Source organism: Enoplosus armatus, chromosome 17 (genome assembly GCF_043641665.1).
Source record: "Enoplosus armatus isolate fEnoArm2 chromosome 17, fEnoArm2.hap1, whole genome shotgun sequence".
NCBI lineage: Eukaryota > Metazoa > Chordata > Actinopteri > Centrarchiformes > Enoplosidae > Enoplosus > Enoplosus armatus.
In genome coordinates, this window is record NC_092196.1 from 16,561,705 (window position 1) to 16,578,776 (window position 17,072).

The following is a 17,072-nucleotide window of genomic DNA, read 5'->3' on the forward strand; positions in this document are numbered from 1 at the left end:
CAGTTCAAGCCTCTCAACATGAGTTAGTTTTATTAGTAACACCTGTATGAACTAATACATTAAAACAGTGTTTAACCCATTAATGTATTATTTATTTCCATCTCTTTGGGTTAAAAGGCTTCTAAGAGTCTGTATACAACACACTGAAAAGGATCATACCCCATAATGTATACTTTTACTTTTGATACTGAAGTAGATTTTACTGCTAATACGTCTCCATTTTTTAAAACAAAATATTAATCGCAGGGCTTTAACTTGTAATATTTTACAATATACACTATATTTTCCATAGTTTTACACGAGTGAAGGATTTCAATACTTTAGAATTATTATTAGTATGTGGATTTTGATCCCTCTGTGGATCAATAAGGTAACAAAGATGCAATAACACAGAACTGACATGACAGCAATCAACAAATGTTCACATGGTGGCCGTTTCTGTTTCATTTGTTTTGTTTTGTCTCTGGTAGCAGTTGTCCCCTAATTAATTTTGGCAAGTTTATCTTTGGTCCCTGCCACCTCATCTGTGTGTGTGTTGGACACAGCAGTGTGTGAATGAATGCATCTAAAACAAGTTTATGTGCAGCTACAAACGGTGGGTAAACCCAACAAACAAACAAAAATTCCCCCTCACTCTACGCCTGAATTACGATCGGTTTTGTACCAGACGGCGTCGCTATTCTCCAGACGGAGTTGGACAGATTTGGGAGCGATGCACTGAGTTGCATAGAAGATTTACTGTACAGTAGATTAGACTTAATCTAATCGACTGGCCTGCTTCTAAGTATGTGAAGCAGAGGACAGCTTTGATCACAGCCAGTCAGAGAAAAGTGAGTCGAGCTTAATGACCTTCAGCAATGATGCTCTCTTTTATTTATTTATCAGCAATTCATTAATGTATGTCTCATAATATTACTACTACTACTACTACTATTATTATTATTATTATTATTATTATTATTATTATTATATTGCTTTCGCTTTATTCTTATCTTTTTATGAATTTATTTGTGGGTGTTTAGTAATTTGTTACTGCACAAAATGAAGTTGCAAAGTCCTTCAAAATCAAAACATTGTGCGGATGACATTGGACATATCAGACAATGTGCACAGAAATAAAATAAATAAACGACAAACAGGATAATAAATATGAAATGAAATATAATGGGCCTAATACATGAAGTATCAGCAGATACAACAAATGATAATAGACTTTTTGTATCTATTGTTATTACCTCTTTCAGCCTGAATCCACCGTTAGTCCAATCATAGACAGAAATCAAGAGAAACTCACAGACATTCAAGAACCGCCGGAAGTGGGCGGTTTGTCAGAGAGAGAGAGAGAGAGAGAGAGACAGAGAGAGAGAGAGACAGAGAGAGAGAGAGAGAGAGAGAGAGAGAGAGCGCAGTGAACTGTGGAGCGAACTGTTGGAAACTAGACGACTGACTGAGAGATTCCTCTTGAAGGTTGCCCACGTCGCTGCAGCCTCTCCCCGCATTTTATGAGAAAGGACAGCAGCTTGAGTCCCTCCACAAAAGTAAGTGCGGCAGTTTCATGTGTGTGAATGTGTTTTGTCTGAGGAGGTGAACGTCCTCGCCTCGTCCCACTGACGGTGCGCGTTGCGAAAGAATATTGTGACAGCGCTTTGTAAACAAACTGCGAGTGCGGCATCGCTCCTGCGACTGTAGACGCTGCACGCTGAAACCCGCTTCGATGCATGAAATAACATTTCTGCTGGATTTTGTTTGAGTGTTACTTTTTTCTTTATCTTCTCTGTGGTTTTATTAACGCCACTGAATCAACAGGCAGGTTTCCGCGCGCAGACGAAGGAATCTCTGTAATATTTCTATAATAATCTTCACGGACTGACAGCGTGTCTGTGGAGCCGTTCCGTTTACTGTCACCTGGTCGCGTGTGACTTGCGTGGGACTTATTGCATTCTCCTTACTGCTGTAAGCACGGACTCACTGTCACAGTGGTGTCTTTTTAACTGTGTAAGCTTTTCTATAAGGGCATGCCCTCTTACCAGGAGACCTCGAAGATAACCTGCGGCACCACACACACACACACACACACACACACACACATACACACACACACACTCACTCACTCATGCAGTTTCAGGCTTTTGCTCCATTAAGCGTTATAGTGCTGGGGAGTCTAATAATGGCATAATGGGCATGCTTCAGAAGTTTGACAGGTGAAAGCCTGACTGAGAGCTTTTGTTCAGTGACTATCTCTGGTACTGACACCATGTTCAATGCTTATGTGCTGCTGTATTCAAGTTTTGATCTTTAATTGAGGATTTCTATTGTTTGGAAATGCTTTTATTTCACATTTCAGAGAGGAATCTTGTACTTTGTGTGACTGCTGTACTTACTGCTACTTACAGATAAATGCCATAGTTTAAACTACCCAGCAGGTTGTTAGTTTTGCCACCTGGACCATCTGTAACAGAAAATAGGCTGCTGCTTATATGTCAACACATCAACAATTAAATGGACACTTTCACTTTTGGTAGTTTAAGTACTTTTTACTTGACACTTCAACTTCTACTAGAACCAATTTAGTTAAATAATTAAGTAAAATATATTTTTTACACCACTGATTTGTATGTTACAAATACCAGATATAGTATCTTAATAATATAGACAGATGATATACAGATTTCTTAGAAAAAGCATGAATATAAGAAGAATGTTGGATTGATGTCATGCAATAAAACAACCATAAAATACAATAAGGTCACTCAGTATTGAATACTATAAATATATTTATAGTCCCTATGGCAATATCAATCACAATCACTTAAAGGTGACTATAATCTCACTACTAGAGCTTCACACAGACACACGGTAAGCCTGTATACTATAGTCATTTTATACTCTAATAATATGGCTTGAGAAGAAGAAGAAATGTGTTTCTCTGGGGAAATTTAGGCTTGTAGGCTGCTATAAATGCCAGCTCTGTTCATGCGCCCATTATCATGTTCTCACGGAAGCTGAATCACAGATTTGAAAGGAGTCGAGTGTTAATAGAACAGGAGTACATTTGGTCATTCCGATCAGGTCTGTGCCACACATTTTAGCTGGCCTAATTGTGTGTTACTGTAAAACACAGGATTCATTGTTTCTTTACAGTGACCTGTTGATATGTGGTGTGGAAAAGCACGAAAGGATGGTTCATAAAGGTCAATACAAAGCTGACTGTCAAAGCTGTAACGCTCGACTCCTGAATGAAGACCCTGGTGTTTTGAAATGTCACTGATGTTTTGATGTCTCTGTATCATTTCCAAGAATACGTTGTGCTGTGTGTGTATGTATGTGTCCTGTTTGTGTGCACATGAGGTTACCTGCAGTGACGCACCATCCAATACGCATTCATTGTCATTTTGTTTCTCACTGAATGCTGAGTTGCACTGATAAGACTTTGTGTGTCTTCCTTTGGACAAACCTCTGCAGTCAAGCTGACATTGACTTTGTCCCCTCTGGCTCCCAGTTATTGAGAATTACATGTTATGATAATGCCCTCTGCCCTCTGTGATAATGTCCCCCCTTGAGGCTGCTAGCAATATGAATGGTTAGTTTGCTGACACCTTCCTGTCTGGCTTTGGGATGTATTTTTAGTTGTGCTGAAATTAGTCAATAAATCACATCAACAACAAAAATTTTGACAGCTGATTCATCATTTTGTCATTTACGGTCGCTGCATTTCTCTATATCTTTGGAAATTAAATACCTTTTGGTTTTGGACGGAGCAATTTCAAGACATCACCTTTTTTTTTTTACATTTTATAGACACATTCTGCAGGTTTCAAGTTGTCAGTTCTCTTTCTATCTCCTTTTTTGTTGGTCATTTCTGCATGTCTGCTCTCTCAATCAATCAAACATTTTAGTCAGGCAGGAAACATTTAGTGCAACATTTAACCCTGTTGGCAAGCATCATGTTACCCGGCATGCTCCCTCTGTCACTGCAGGGAGGGTTTTCCCAGGTTTGACAAAGCGAGGGTGTTTTGGGTTGGCGCAGGAACATGGCATGCTGGTCAGGCGTGAATTGGCTGGCACACTGTGTCCCTGACAGAAAGACCCAGATGCAGCAGCAGCAACAGGGGAGACAGGGGAGCCCAATGTTTTATACAGCCCAGTGGCTTGTAAGTCCACTGTGCCATGTGCTCACAGCATGGCATGTCCTTAAGCTTGTATGTGCTTCTCACTTTTTCACTCCCTGCTGCCAGACAAGTGTAGGGTTCAGCAAGGCTGGAAAGGCCAATGAGAATATTTGAGCACTGTAAGGGGGGGGGGGGGTTAGTTGGGAAGGACAGCACAGGAGACATATTCTCAGCATTGACATCATGAGTAGCTGGAAGTGAGCCGATTAGAGCAGTGGTTTTGATCTGACTGAGCCATGAGTCAAAGGTGTCCGAATCACTTATGCACTAATGACTGTGTTTAGCATGGGGCTTCTCGTCGGTCTGAACAGAGGAGGAGAGTGATGGGCAGATGAAAAATAAAAGGAAGTAGACCAAGAATTTCCTTGCTTGTCATGCAGGTCTTTGGTGAAACTTTGCGCTGAAAATGATCACGTGAAAAGTCACGTGAACAATGTAACCTAAATTACAAAAGATAAACAGGGGGTCGAGGGGAGAGTCAGAGTGAAAGAGAAAGGGAAACACGTTCAAAGGGAAGTGATAAGGAAGCATGTGGTGACATGCACCCTAACCTCCTCCCCCTTTCAGTTGGGCTAACGCTAATCCACTGGTCACGTGACCATGAGCTTTTAGCCTGGTCTAGGCCAGGAGCGCTCTGATCCATCTGTCGAATAGCATTGGTGATTGTTGGCATCCACAGCGTGTACTGTCCCATGATCACTGCCTGCTTCACACAAGACTCATATTTGATTGCTATCAGTTACCATCATCATAGTTACTTCTGCAGGGTGTTATCAGCATTTTCAATGTCTCTCTGTGTCAGTGTCTTTCCCACTATCCTTTATCATCCGTTTATATCTCTCTATGTCTAACTTTCATTGAATTCCTCTCTTCATCTTATTCACTTCTCTTCAGTGCAGTGAGTAAGTGGGAGGAGGATGTCAGTCAACCCTTCCAGACACTGAGAAGCATGATAAGGCCTTGGGTTATTATCTCAGTGACACAACAAGAATAGCAAAAGTTAGCACTAAGCCATATGAAGGAGGTCACAAATCAGGAGAGGGGAGTTTACGCTCGAATTCCCATGAATGTCGCTAAGGGTGGTTCCGTTTTTGTTGCTGTTGATTTTAAATAATGTAAGGAGACGTCGGACAGAGGTCAGCCCAGAATAGACTTAGAATGGATATATACGTGGTCTGGAGTAATCATTTTCTCATGTTTACACAATACCCCCTCTGCAAGCCTAAACACACGGGAGCTAAATGTTTGTGCAACTTGCTGCTGTGGCACCACAGCACCAGGCCTGCCCTTAAGCCTCTCAATGCCACACTTTCTTTCATGTCTGGGGACTACTTTATTAATCAGAAGCAAACATGATTCCAAATGCTGACTAAGGTTCAGTGATTAAATTATGTTGCAAGTCTTAAATTCTCTCATCCTGTGGTTTGATCCAAGTTGTTACGCTTCAGTGGGGACACACCCAGCTGAGGGTCACTAGCTCGAAGGTTAGCAAAAGCCATCTTGTGAGATAGCAAGTTCCCTTTTTCTTTGGATTCCCCAGAGCAGTTGGGGAATCTGAGTGAGAAAAGAGAAGCCGTTTTCCTTCCCTCTCCAAAACTAGTATCAGTGGGCTCTTTCAGCAAGAATCTTAACCCCAGAATTACTCCAAGAGTAGCTGAGTGACCAACAGCACACAACCGTGGCTGTGTCTGGAAGCTCTGATATATGAATGTCATCAAAATGCAAGATCTTCTCAGGCTGTTGCTGCATGTGTGCCAGAGTTAAATTTAACCTGTTTTTTAGGACCCAGATCCTAGAACTCCTGAACCAGACAACATACAAAGACAAATTAACCAATTTTTTTCATTTTTTGACACCAGGAATCAAATGGAAAGGTCATCGACATGGTACAACCACTCTTTATTGGTGAAAAACAAGTAAAAATCACATTTTAGGCTCTTAACAATAGTTAATAGTTTCCTTCATTAGCCAAATGAAACTAGTTTATTCTCTCATATCAATTGCAAGGTTATTAAATGGATGGCAATCACTCTCATCCCCATCATCATCATCATCATCATCATCAATAACAACAGCTGCCATCAGGTCAATCAGAGATGGAGGCTTCAAAATGGTACCAAAATCCCTCCCTGTTTCTTCTACCCCTGACCACGGTATATCATTCAGGCCTCCAGAAGATCGGCTCAGCTGCCTGCTTGTAACAGGCCCTCTATAGTTCACCTGCTGGATGAGGGGGATGAGTGAGTCTTGGCAGGGGGTAATCGACTCTCGACTTGCTGCTGAGGGTCTCGTCTTCTTCCACAGTCTTCTTGTGCCTGACCAGGTTGACTGATGTATTACATGCTGGACTGTACATCACGCATGTGAAGCCCTCCAGTCCTCCTGCTCCTGCACTTCTGGCTTGAAACTAGCTTAATTTGGCTATTGCCAATATTTTGCTATGACCCTAAGATTTGTTATTTGCCTGTTTAACACCAATAAAGAGTGACTGGACCATGTCAGTGAGCTTTCCATTTGATTGTTGGTGTCAAAGTTATTTGAAAAAGTGGGTTAATTTCTCTTTGTATGTTGTCTGGTTCAGGAGTTATGAAAGAATTTTCAATTCAAGATGGCCGCCAAAAGAACCCCATGTGCCATTAGTTGACCATGGCAACATGAAACATTTTAAAAAATAGACACCATTAGGGTCCTAAAAAAACAGGTTACAAAACAATGCCATGCGGTTACATGGGAACCTCTTTCTCCAGCTTGACTGTGAGGATTTGTCATTGGTGAGTCATTGATCTTTTTTCATAGTAGTGTTGGAAAGTTACACTGTACAACCTCTTTTGTGTTTTATTAAGGCCTTCGGCCCTGAGTCATGCTTAATCTCTCATGCATGAATTATGTGAACGAATGGCTTCATCTATGCCCAAAGGAAATTGTATCATGTGAAGTCTTGAATCTTAAAAAGAGGGTAAGACGTTTTTTTGTTAAGTACAGAACACAGGACATATTGGTGATAGTAGTAGTGCAATCGTCAAATAAGTATTAGTAGATTACTTCAACTATCTTGTATCCTGATAGTTGAAGTTGTTCTCCAGTGTGATTTACAAAGAAGGCATCAATATGCTAGAAGTTAAAACTGTTTAATAGTAAAAGTAAGTGTTCTGAATATAAAGAACAACTTACATTAGTTCTGACAAGTGGTGCAGGGTTATGGGTTATGCGCAAATCTGTTTCACATTTATATCATATATATATATTTATATTTCATATTATATCACTAAAGTTTTTACTAAATCTCTGCTTGCACTTTATATCTTTTCACACCCACACTATTCAAGCTGCAGGTCCTGACCTTATATAGCCTGACCTGCTGGTCTACTTCTGAAGGCAGTGTCGTTTATTACCCATGGGGTGAGCTGTGTTAAGCACACTGCCATCTGACAGCATGTGTCAGTTAGAGAGGGGCATCTAGAGTAACGATGACACAATGTAATTAACCAAAACTGAAATATCTTATAGAACAATACAGTACATTTCACAGAAATTAAGAGGCTTAGTGATAGGGGAAAAAAACACAATTCCCTTGTCCTTAAATGCTCCCTCTGTACCAATATAAGCTCTTGCAATGGAGTAAGGAATGTGATCCTGTTTATGACAACATTACTTGGCATAACACCACTGCAAACTCCATTACATTACCAAATTACCAAATGTCACCACAGGTGAAGAGGAAGCCGCCAGACAAGAAACCCAGGATGAAAAGGCCACTTCTGAACATGTTGTTGAGAGTGTGAATCAATTATAAAACGACATGCAATCAACAACAAATAATGGTCAGTGCATATTTGGGTTTTGCATCATTGGCATTGCTGGAGTGCATGGTGCACAGGAAGGGAGGGTCACTCAGATGTTTGTGAAAAAAAGATGATTTTGGTTGGTGCTTGGGGTGACCCAGCATTAATTGGCTGAGACGTTGTGTCCAGACACCCCAGATACAGATAAAGGAGCAGCAGGGAGACATGGGAACCCAATGATTTATTCTCCAGTTGTTTGAATCTTCTGATCACCATTTCAGTCACTGTCATTCCAACAGCCCCTGATATTCATGCAGGGGTGCTGGATACAACACCCCGGGGTCTGGATGAATTAGCTGACGTTATCCACTCAAGACAGTATTTTGCTACATTAGCTAGCTAGCTAGCTAGCAATTCGTCCGTATTAGCAAGCAAGCTATGTGAACTTTGTGTTGGGCTCTGTGTTTTGATGGGTGCCTGTCATTTGTTGAGGGTAGCGGACTGATCTGTACATGGAGCTGAAGAGAAGCTAAACCACCTTGAGTCCTTTTACATAGAAATCAGTCCACAGGCTGTTATAGGCAACTGAGAAAGTTGGGGAGGGTCTCATTGTTTCAGTGATGTTACACTCCATTCACACATTGGCAATAAAAAGCGATTAATACATGCAAATTATTGCATATTGTTACATATGGCACCTTTAAATTACTTTTAATGACTTTTTTGTCACAATTTTTAAACCATCATCATCATCATCATCACGAAGGCAGTCAGGTGATCAGAGGAGGAAATCGATGCCTTGTCAACCCGTCCTTGCGGGTTGACAATGTTGACACTGTTATTAAATGACCTGAAAGGCATTTCAGTACTGTAGTTTCTTGTTGATTCTTGGCTGGCATATTCACCAAGACAGATACATTAGCGATAAGCTAAATAATATCAGCTCTGTTGTATCGGTCAGGTTCTAATTCCCTTATTTTGCCTGAATTTCTCTGCAGCATTTGGAGGATTGTTTGAGTGTGAGACTCAAGAGGGTGGAGATGATGCAGGCTTCACCATAGCAATTTCAAACAAAGGGCCAGCGTCATATAGGGTCACAGACAAACTAATCATCATTAATGCGTCCTATTTATTGTTATTTTAATGTGAGAAAAACATACTGAAGCTTAAACAGTTCTTTTAAAGACATTTGTGTTTTAACTGAGCAGGATGAGAGGTAGCTGCTGCTACTGCTGCTATCTTCAAGCCTATTACAGGCTTACATCAAATGAAACAGATTGGAAAACCAATGGATAGCTCACAGACAAATAAATACCTATGTCTGCAGGGTGATATTGTGGATAAAAACAGACTGAGATTCTGAAAACAGAAAACATGCTGTCAGTAAATGAAATAATGTCACCTAATGTATCTACACTGGCAACACACAATTAGCCCATGTATGCACATGGGAGGGTGAACACAAACAATTTAGCTAAGTTGTTTGTGTTGCCATTATTCATGAACCTTGTTAGAATTAATTTGTGTTTGTGTGTGCATGTGTGCATGTGTGTGTATGTGAAATGTATGCATGTGTTTTGTTCTACGAGATTTAGGTCATGGATGCTCCCTTGTGTCTGGGGAATAAGCTAACATCTGCGTAAGATTATTGTAAGGAGCATTTGATTAAAAAATGATTTTGATGACATATCAGGGAAAAAAATGTTCAATTATTCATGCTTATGTCTCATTTATATTTGGTTGTACGTTGGATTAAAGTGTGCTGGATTAGAGTAGAAATGGGGCTGAATTGTTAAACACAAATACTGTCTTGACAAACAATTCCCTTCTCTCTGAATTGTTATTTTATGTGACTCTTGCTGCTCTTTTTTGCACATGTACACCTCATGATCTTTTATAAAGCAACGTCATAGGGTAGCAAATGCTCTTTATCTGTCTCTTCCTTGCTTGTAAGCACTGAAACAATATAATGCAAAGTCAGTGTTTGGATTTGTGGAGCTGTTATCCCGTATTGATCATGTGAGCTCATCTGTGCCCACGGCAGCGTCTGGCGAACAAGGCTCTCAGATGAGCTCTGCATGACATCTCTAGCCACTCTGCCACTCCCACAACAAAGCAACAAAACAATTTTTATCTGCTTTCTGTAAAATGAAATAAGTACTTGTGTAATTTCATTTAAGCAATCCACATTCAGTGTATTGTAGATGATATGGTTTTGCTGACGCCAGATGTTAATTTAACAAAGATAAAAATTCACTTCCCCCTTTTTTCTGTTTTTATGCAGTCGCATGCAGTATATTTGTGTCTTAGTGCAAATGTGTGCATGCGTTTGTTTAGTGTCTAGTTTCAGTTTCTAGAATAGGGCATATTACTGTTCATCTGTGATGAGGTCAAAGTGTAAAGATGCCGCAGGCATTGCATCAGTGTAAGCTCATTGCCTTGTGTACTGTTTATGACTTACAAGATTTAATCTTCACCTATACATTTAAAGAAACATCAGGGATTCCAATCTGCCTGACATCTTTGACATCTGTTGCTGTCCTTACTGTCCTCTGCTACCCCTTTGAGGCGTTTGGCCATCTGAGTCAATCACATGCACTGTTAAGTATACACTGAGAGGGGGGGTTAGGGTTAGACATTGTGTGCATGTTGTGTAAATACATTGTTTAGCATCACCGTGGCTCATGGTGTGGCATTACCATAAAACCTCATTAAACACATTTTCCATTCTCGCATTATCTGCTATCCCTGCTCTTCTGTTTTGCACACAGCAAGCCATGAGGCAGCATGTGTATAGAATTGTGAATTATACATAGATAGCCTAGCATTGGAGGGTTTGTATTGTTCTCTTTTATATTCCCTTTTAGTGTAAGTTACAGAAAAAGACTGGCTTTGAACTGCGGAAGATCTATCTTCATTAAGAATCATATTTTTTGAGATGCAAACTAAAATACCTATGAAAGTCCTCTTACAAATGCAAATGACAAGGATAGCAAGAGAGATTACCTGTTTAGATGAATGAACATCAGAAATGGCCTCTCCCTGAGAACACATATTGGACAATAAGGAAAATGAATAAAGCTTAATTTGCAATGCAAGGTACCGTCCCCTGAATATATGTTATATTCCCATTTCTATCTCCTGGATACAGAGGATTGAATGTCCTCCTTTCTATTATGTTCTGTTCTTGATGAAGATAATATTTCTCTCTCTCTCTCTCTCTCTCATATATATATATATATATATATATATATATATCATCATATATACTGATGACTATACATGCGTTAAGGAAGGATGCATTGAGGAGGCAGGCAATTTTAGGAGCATTTCCTTTATGCATTATCTGACCTCGATGTAGCAATGCATAGATTTCACAAGAATACACAGTGAATTAGGAAATCATCTCATGCAGGGAAAGCAGGGAATGAGGGTGAGGGGGGTGGCTGTGGCACTCTGTGTTACTTCAGTGTCCATGCTCAGCTTATCCAGATTATCCCTGTGCCGCTACCATAATCACTCAGACGCTACCGTGCATACAGCACCATAAGGTTGATGCCTTTGTTTTCCTTGTTTAATGTGGCAGGGATGAGAGCTCCGTCCTGTTTTTTATGTTTGCCACACCCAGCACGAGCAATGCAACGTAACAACAGTGTGACATTTTGATTATTGGTTGATCAATTTTCCATCTGTGAGGACACTGTGTGTGTGCAACTGAGCAGAAAAAAAAGAACATACATATGGTGGCATGCTTAGTGTCTCAAAAGTAATATTATATTATCTAGAGTGTGGCTATTGAAAGGACACAACAGCCATGGCTATGTTAAAATATGCAATAATAAATATGTGATGATAAATGATGGACTTCTTATGGTAAATTTTGATAGGCCCCTTCAGCTGTTGCACTACCTCTGCTCTGTCCTTCTTTTTCTCTGCCAGCCAACTAGCATTGCTTTTGCCAAGTGGATCAAGTTAGCAATAAGCTAAATCAGATAGTCATATGATGCTAGCTAGATAAACATCAAAACACCTGCCATCACATGGTTAATATTAATTATTAATATAATTCATGAATTAATAATGTCTGAACCTTACCAAAATGTGTTCAGCAAACTCTGACATTGGTGTGTGAAAACTGGCTTTGTGTGGTTTTAGAGAGCAACCAAGAACTAGCCTACCATATCTGGCATCCACAAAGCAGAAGGGTGACAAAGTTAGAGGGCTTTGCATGTGCTCATTGAACTAGAGCGGTAAGATCCAGGACTTCCTGTTCCTCACATTACTTCTAAACATCCACCAAGCTTTCTGATACTCTTCACCATTGAGGGGGCAGTCCCAAATTTACCAGTCCTTTAGGCCCAAAACACGCACAGCTGCATCAGCATCTGAGATCTTGCACTTTCACCTAAGACAGGCGTCCCCTAAAACTAGAGGACTGACTAAGGTGGTAGCTGGTTCACATCTGAGCACTATCATTCACCTCAAGGATGACTGTTCAACTGTGCAATTCAGGAACCACCACATGCCCAAGCTCAGACCTGGTCACGACATTGGGTTGTTGGCTGCATTGTCTGGTGGTAGTCCGCCTCTGGTCATGATGTTGACACAGGCATTTTAATTCCTGTGTCCCACGTCAATCATTTCAAGGCTGTGTCTCCAATGGCTTAGTAGAGACTTGCCACGAGTTTACTGTTTTCAAGTCAAGCCAAGTGATAAGTAAAGATAAAGATAAATAAGTGCAGGCTTTGTGCGCCCTGAGGATCGAGTTGTTGTGTTTTCTCCAAAACACGTTTGCACAATAAAGTTTATGGAAGCAATCAAGTTGCCGAAATACAGAAGCCTCAGTATTTCCTAAGGCATGAATGAAAATTAAATCAGCAACTGGTTCAGGCAATCATTCTGGTTATGATTTATCTTTTAGCTGGTTTTCTGTATCATGGCTAAAAACGATTTTGTGAAATGTTCGTGAAGGAAATCAAGGATTTACCAGGTACATGGGTGGTCTCATTTCTGAACTGAGCAAACAAAACAAAAATAAAGATGATTTTATATTCTTAATTTTAAGAATTCTTTAAGTTATTAAGTAATTTCCCTACGGTAACCACAAAAAATGGGCCTTGTTAATGTGTGAACTCAGTCCTGTCTGTCACCAGTGGTACTGGTGCTGTCCTCGCTGTGGGCAAAGACCTCTGTGTGGTAAAGGTGGAGTTGACCTTTACTGAAAGCACTGAGCTTGCCATGAAGGGAGGGGAGACATGGTAAGGGGAGCAACAGTGCAGGGGGGGATGGGTCCAGAGCTCTGGTGTCTGGGTTAGATACTGCGTGTGAGAAACTGCAGTTATCTGACCTCTGACACATGACACGATGGAAAGATCAAAGGGCAGAGCTCTCAAAAGCTGCCTGCATTGGTGTTTACAGGAGAGCTGATGGAGGAAAGAGGAAAGGAGAGAGGGCAAATGAGAGGTTTCCCAAAGACTTAAACTTAGAGAAGCAGCAAGATAATATTAAATATAAAGCAACAATGGAGAAAAACCCCTTTTGACGGTTAAATTCTCTAATCTCAGCGCTCTTTCATTCAGGTGCTGCCTGTCACTGACGTCGTTAGACCAGTTTGAAGATGTTAAAACAATATATAACCCATATTTGCCCTTCCACCCTCCCTCCCTCTGCCACACACACGAACACACACACACACACACATGCACACACATTCTCTCTCCTTGATTCTTACAGCCTGTCGGGGCTAGCAAAGATTGAGTCTGCATGACTGAAAGAGGAAATGGACAACATCATGAGCCCTTGAGATAAGGGATAATAGAGTTAGGGCATTCAAACACAAATGAATTAGGTGTAACTTTGAATAGAATTTCTCAGGTTAACTTTGTTAGAGTTAGGCTAACTTATGTAATCGCACGTAAATGTCAAGTGATTGGCTCCGGTAAACTAATTTAGCAGCACACCCTTTATTCCAGCTGATGAAAAGCATTGATTTGACTGCCTGAATCCTCCTTATGGATGTGAGCTCATGCAGTTCACGGTCGTCTCCTCCCAACTCCTCACGCAGCAGGACAGCTAAGTCCACACCAGCCAGGGGTATGCAGCAATATTGTCTTACTATACATCTGCAGGGCAATCACTGTATGATACTCACAGTTAGTCTCCAACAGTTAGAAACAAATGTTATTCAACAGAGCGGAAAGGATGGAAAGGGCCTACAAGATAAATTGTGTGAATGAGATTAGAAAGGAGCTACCTTCCGACATTAGAGAAAATGGACATACAGTCAGCTGATAAGCAATGTGTCAGTGGAAATACGCTAAGGGAGAAATCAGCAACCTGGTAAACAAGGAAGGGGGCAAAGGAGTGATCCCTAGAGAAAGGAAGAGGAAGCATGGGAGTCCTACAGTAATAGGCTGATAATGAAAGGAGGCAGGTAGAATGTGATATCATGATTACAGAAATAGGGAGATGCTTTCTTTTATTTTCATATAAAACAATATAATTTTATCATATTTTTTATCATTCACCCCTTTCAAATACATAACAATTGATCATAGAAGAAGTCATGCATGTCATGAGGTGAGGTTTCTATTGCCATGCAGCACAAAACTGTATGTATATATATATATAGTATATAATTACATTTGCATCTGTGAGTCATTGTTACTGAGTCAGAGTTCATTCACCCTATCAGCCACCCCAGTGATATAAGCAGTGACATTTTGAGCAGCTGTGATAGCAAGGAGTTGACACAATGCTGTTGCTTTAATCCCACAGGAGCATCTTTTGTTTCTGACTCCAGGCCTGTTTTTAAAATGTTGCCCAAGTAATCAGAGTTTTTTCCACGATATTCCTAAATCCCAAATCAAAAATGCACATCTAATGTGCATGCGTGTTGTATGTAACTATCTATACTGGAAATCCCCTGTCACACCCATGAAGGAGCATGGCTGAGTACTTTCAAGCCTAGTCTAGTAATAATAAAATACCATTTTCAATTTTCTGAGATGTACCTCAAAGTTTCATTTCCTCCTGTGTCTTACGATCAGACAGTAGCTTCTGAAAATCCAGTCTCATCATTTTGTAAGCCCAGGGGGTTACAGCAGGGCCTCCACATTTGTCCTAACACAGGAATATGTAAACAGCACCCTCATCTGGGGCCTCATCACAACTCCTCATTGACCTCCCCCCTTGGCCCCTCCTATAGGTCCTGTCTGGGGCATCCACAGTTCCCTGGTTACAGTTAGACTTAGAGGGCCCCTATAATGTTTGTTCACTTGTCAGATGGCATTTAACACGCTGTTTGGGAAGACAACAAGGCTGGTGTTAGAGGAAGGGGGTCAGCTGACAGGGTTGTGCAGGGAGGTCTGATGGAGAGGATCAAGGTGTGGTAGATTGTTTTCAAAATCAAATGAAACCTTGTACCTAGTCATTTCAGTATTTTAATTCAGCATACCAGAATACAGTTTTTTAACTATAAGAGTAATGGAATAGATGTTTTTGTCAGATTGTATTAATCCTCTTTACATTGTTGGACAAGACAATGTATGAACTAGCAACTGGATAAACAGCAGACCGCAGTGCCTCATTTATGTTCCCTATAGTCATTGTCTGACCCCAGACAAATAGCAGAGTGTGACAGAGGCGCTGCACTGGAAGGCCAGATGCTGCTCATGACAAACATGTTTTTGTGGTGATTAAGTGATTTACCAGAAATGAACACTTCTGTTTGGAAAGGTCTAACCAGGGTGGATAAAGGTTAATGGTTTATGTGACTGTATAAATGTCTTTATAAGGTGCAGTTTAGATCTTGTGCTCTGGTCTTTGAAGTGGATCTGTACGTTATACATATTGTGCATTGTAGACAATACATACTATAACATGCAGCTTTGATATTACTCAAATAAAAATATCAGGCAAACTCCCCAGGGATGTATGATTGTATGAATTATTCAATATGGAACCTTTTATATAGATGGCCTCTAAGGTTTTCTTTCCTGGAAATGATTCCTACAAAGCCAGTGTAATTTGTCAGGATGAATCTGAGAATATCGGATATTTTACGGCAAAGGAACAAAGGTTATTTTTCAGTATTAACTTTGCTCTTCTAAGGACACTTGCTGTGAACTGAACTGAAATGTAAGAGTCTCTGTGTGTGTATGTGCCAGGTACTAATTTGACTTGGTCTTCTCTTCAGGGGCCCCTCTTAGCAGGCTTGGAAAAAAGACTGGTGGCAGGGGGCCCCTGTTGCAGGTTCTGACTCTGAACAATAGCTTCAGTGCTAATGATTCCCTCTGCTCCACTAGCTCAGGAAAATGATTTCTGTCTAATCAGAGATACACACTTGTGACTTCTAAGGATTTCTGTTTTGTTCTTGTTTTGATTGTGTACAGATTCGACTAATATCAAGCAAAAAAGATAACAAACGCTTCCCACAGATAGTTATAGATTCATTTGCAGACTGTTTTCATGTAGCAGTTGGAATCATCCATTACACTGACTTGCTGATCTGATGAATAAAAGGGTAATATTGGGCATTATATCATCAAATGTATAGACTGTCTAACCATTGTTTTTACATGCGTTTGAGACATAAGGCAGGCAGAAACATCCAGTCATGCTGCATGCATGTGGAAATGACACAGCAGTTGGGGTTTAAAACCATGATGTTGCTAAAGGTCTGTGTTAGCAGATTATCGTCCCACTGCATGTGGTTGGGATGGGACGTTATGACAATTACCCCAAATGCCCTCATCTAACACCAGTGAACTTATTTGTCTGGATGTGTTGCATGTTCTTTGTTTTCAATTCATGCTGAATGTAGGTTAAGCTTCTTGTTGGGTGATTATTTTGGAAAGGATTTTTCTTTCTTACCAGTCAGTCTAAAGCCTTCTGCTCTGTGTATGTTGTCATCCCAGAGTTTGTTATTCAGATGGAAGAGCTTCTCTTAGTTATTAGGTTATTTATTATATAACTATGAATAACAAAAGATGTTTGTCAATAGCCCATTTTTTAGTTGAAGGCTGTGAGCTGAAGATAGAAGGACTTGAATTTGAAGCATGAATTAGGATTTGAATATGAAAAACTCAAACTGAGAATTTGCTCAGCTCAACAGCAGGTC

The 17,072-nt window shown here is 40.4% G+C and overlaps 1 protein-coding gene across 1 annotated transcript in view; it reads left to right on the forward strand.

Annotated features, from left to right (window-relative positions):
- Positions 1-1,403: 1,403 nt before the first annotated feature.
- Positions 1,404-17,072, forward strand: part of LOC139299621 (signal transducer and activator of transcription 5B-like) — a 47,575-nt gene continuing 31,906 nt past the window's right edge. Inside the window, exon 1 of the mRNA XM_070922444.1 lies at positions 1,404-1,538. The gene's annotated coding sequence lies outside the window, so the exon portion shown is untranslated. The remainder of the gene's footprint in view (positions 1,539-17,072) is intronic.